The sequence below is a fragment of the Amphiura filiformis genome, chromosome 17 (assembly GCF_039555335.1).
Source record: "Amphiura filiformis chromosome 17, Afil_fr2py, whole genome shotgun sequence".
NCBI classification, from domain to species: domain Eukaryota; kingdom Metazoa; phylum Echinodermata; class Ophiuroidea; order Amphilepidida; family Amphiuridae; genus Amphiura; species Amphiura filiformis.
Genome location: NC_092644.1, coordinates 53,115,777 through 53,119,665, shown reverse-complemented (window position 1 = coordinate 53,119,665; position 3,889 = coordinate 53,115,777).

Sequence of the window (3,889 nt, the reverse complement as noted above, 5' to 3'; positions counted from 1 at the left end):
ATGGCACATTGAGTTCTATTAAGGTACTGCAAAGCATAATGGGATACTCCCTTCAGCTGATGTGGGTCCCACCTGCAATAGCTTCCATGCAGGTGTTGTTATTTGTAGATGTGTACAATATAGAATGCAGAAATTGTCTATAGGGCAGCTATTGCAGATAGGGCCTTCCTGCATTAACTCTTGATATCTAGGACCACAATGACTCACTTTTGATAACATCTTCAGTGATGTGATTGTGTAATTGAACAATGCAGAAGAAGTCCATAGTAACAATGGTCAATCTCCAACTTGATTGCTTGACAAGTCATGGGTCAGTTGCATTTCGTTTCTGAGCTAGCTGAGCCATTTACATAATATTTTTCCCTAGTGCAGTCAGTTAAGGCCAGTGCGCTTTTAATTGGGCATAGCTTGAAATCACACGCTGTAATGTATTTAGCCTCCATACTAATACATAGTGTTGTGCGCCCACAAGTGCAGTTAGCCCTGAGTAATAAAACACTCTGTCAATCACAGCAGACATTGAGTCCACTGAGTATCTTATATGGTGTCTAGAATACGGGATTTTATCGACTCCCACTGAAGATTGAAGAAGATAAAGCACACCAATCAAGAAAAGAATGACTATAGACACTATAGAAGCAAGTTGCAGTGCGTAAGTGGTACTATAAGACTGTAAAGAAGGTGCCAAAAGTTCGCCCGCAGTAGCCAGAAAATTGAGCCTGCCGAATTTGGAAACCATGACATGTACAAGCACAAAAGCTACAACTGTCAACAATACAGCAATTGTGAAGCCATTTACCGAAATTTAAACTGTTAAACTAAACCTATAGACACTAGAAAGTCATGGAGGCAGTAGAAAAACCCCGCATGAACTGGAATGCCTTAGACCAGGTCAAAGAGTGGAAACGTTTTAAGCAACACTGCCAGTTTGTTTTCGATGGTCCCCTCGCTGGCAAAACCGAGAAAGTCAAAGTCAATTACATGATGACATGGATGGGAGACAAAGGTCGTGAAGTATATTCCAGCCTAACTTGGGCACCAGCCGAAGGCGGAAATCCTGCTGAAAACGAAACCTTGCAAGGCGTCCAAAATAAATTTGAAGCGCATGTTGAGCCACAGACAAATAACATTAGAGCTACCGTCAAATTCAACAATAAGAAACAGACGCAAACTGAAAAGTTCGACAATTTCGTCACTGATCTAAAGTTGCTCGTGAGAGATTGCGCTTACGCTGATCCCGATAGAATGGTACGAGACGCAATAGTCCTTAGGTCGCACCACGACAAGGTCAGAGAATACTGCTTGGACAAAGGTGATGAGTTAACACTTTCGACATGGCAATAACAATTGGGCGCAATCATGAGACGTCACAAGAAAGCATGCGAGTTATCAATCACGGAGAAGACGCAAGTGTAAACGCCATTTCAAGAGGACGTAAAGCGCCCAGCGACCAAGTTACCAGAATCGTGATAACCGACCAGCGACAAGCGATCGCCGATCAACGACAAGTAGAAGCGAAACCCAGAAGCCAGAAACCCGGAAGCCAGAAACCGAAATGCAACAAATGCGGCTACAACACACACCGAAAGCATGAATCTTGTCCTGCTAAAGGAAAGCAATGTGACTTTTGTAATAAACCAAATCACTTCGCCTCTAAGAGAAAAAAGAAAAATAAATCAAACATGCATCAAGTAGAAGATGAGCATGAAGATGAGTATGATGATGAAATAGATGAAGAAAATGAGTATGAGGACAATGACCAGTATGATGAAGAAGATGATATGTACTTGCATTCAGTCTATAGAGTTGCAAGTGGAGGTAGTAACACTGCAAGTGATGATGAATGGTACGAAGATATCAATGTCAATGGTGATCCAGTTAATATGCAGCTTGACACTGGAGCCAAAAAGTGCACTATCCCATACAACATCTACCAGACTCTAAACCCAAAGCCAAGTATGAAGAGAACAAATCATAAGCTTGAAGACATGAGCAGCAGTTCTACCATTGCAGTCCTAAAGTCCCAGTTCTGCCAACATGGTATTCCCGAAACGCTACGAACTGACAACGGTCCACAATACTCCTCAGAAGAGTTCAGGCAGTTCTGCAGCAACTATCAGATAATCCATTCAACCTCGTCACCTCATTTTCCACAGTCGAATGGTGAAGCGGAGAGAGCGGTACAAACAGTCAAACGCCTATGGAAAAAGTGCAGAGATAAACAGCTAGCGCTTTTAGATTATCGCACTACTCCGCTGAAGAGCTGTAATCTGTCCCCTGCACAGCTGATGTTTGGTCGTAGGCCCAGAAACAAACTCCCCGCAGCTAGAAGTCTTCTGAAGCCAAAGCTACATGACCAACAAGAAATTAAAAGACACTTCAAGAAAGAAAAAGACAATCAAACCAAGTACTACAATCAGAAAGCTGGAAAAGATCTTCCCGTTCTGAAGCCTGGAGATCCTGTTCGTATGTCGCCTCTGCCAGGAACAAACCAATGGCGTCCAGCCACTATATTTAAGCACCATACGTCACCAAGGTCGTATGTAGTGGAATGCCAAGGTCGCAAGTACCGCAGAAACCGACGCGATCTCAGACTTTCAACACACTTAGCAAATAAAGCCAGTTTTGCTTCCCCACCAGCTTCATTGCCACAGCCATCGGCAGTGAAAGTCCCCAAGAAATCTGCAAGTTCATCTAGTGCAGAGTCAGCAACATCAGAACAACGCCCACCTAGTCAACAGCAGAAACAACAAGCTTCAATGCAACCAGCAACACCAAGACAAAGTCCTGAGAAGAGCGCAAGACAGCAGCCAAGCCCAAAACGTCAACAAGAGAAGAAGTACAGCGTCAAACCTGCAAAGAACTATGAACAGAACAATGGACAATCCAACCCTGCCAAGACCAATGTTTATATCTCTAAAAGTGGTCGTCATGTCAAGCCACCAAAAGTGCTTGATTTGTAAGTGACAAACCTAGCATAGGCAAAAATAGGTTGTTTGTCATTTGGCCACAATGTTTTACAGTTTTCAAAGTTTTGAAACACTTTTGAAAGTTCAGTGTTTGTTGTTTGTTAGAGTTTGTTAGTTTTCAAAGTTTGTGCAAAAAAATCAGTGAATCAAAAATCTTATCAAAAAAAAAAAAAAAAAAAAAAAAATTAACCAACAATGATGAGCAAAAACTATCCAAAGCTTAGAGGATGGAGGAAAATGATTTCCATCTTAAACTTTAGAGTCAAGCATGACTGTACTCTGCTTGCAACTGAATCAATATTGGAAGTTGAAGTCTACCCAATTTCCTATTACATAGCAACATGTTTGAGAAAATAATCGCATGTAACAGCACACCCGGCTGATAATGTGATTGAAATGATTCTGAAAGCGAATTTGAAAATAGCGGTTTGTTTTCAAAATGTGCCAAATTGTTTCTAGTGCCACTTGAAAGTTTCATGTATGGACACTCCAAAAGACTTTGTAGATTTATCATTATCTTTACCAGTTCATATTATTATGGCACTATTACAGCCAGAACTAGTGCGGTTCCGGATATGAATGTCCGAGAGTTCTGAGCAATGTTTCTCGCAGTTAAAAGAAAACATGCAGAAGTCGTTAACAGCAAGGATCAGTTTGTTTGCCATTTTATTAAATTAGGAAAAGCATAATTTGTGCTTGTTCAGTTTAGTTTATCCAAAATGACTCCAGAAGTTCAAGAAATGCCTTGACCTGTTGATGATTAACTTTATGAAGTTTTAGTGACTTTTCACTTATTTGTTGACTGTTACAGTTGAAGTTTAAAAGACATTTGGACAGAGAACAATGACACTTTAAATAAAGCAAAACAGTCATCTCCAAAGAAAGGGAGATGTAATGTATTTAGCCTCCATACTGAATAC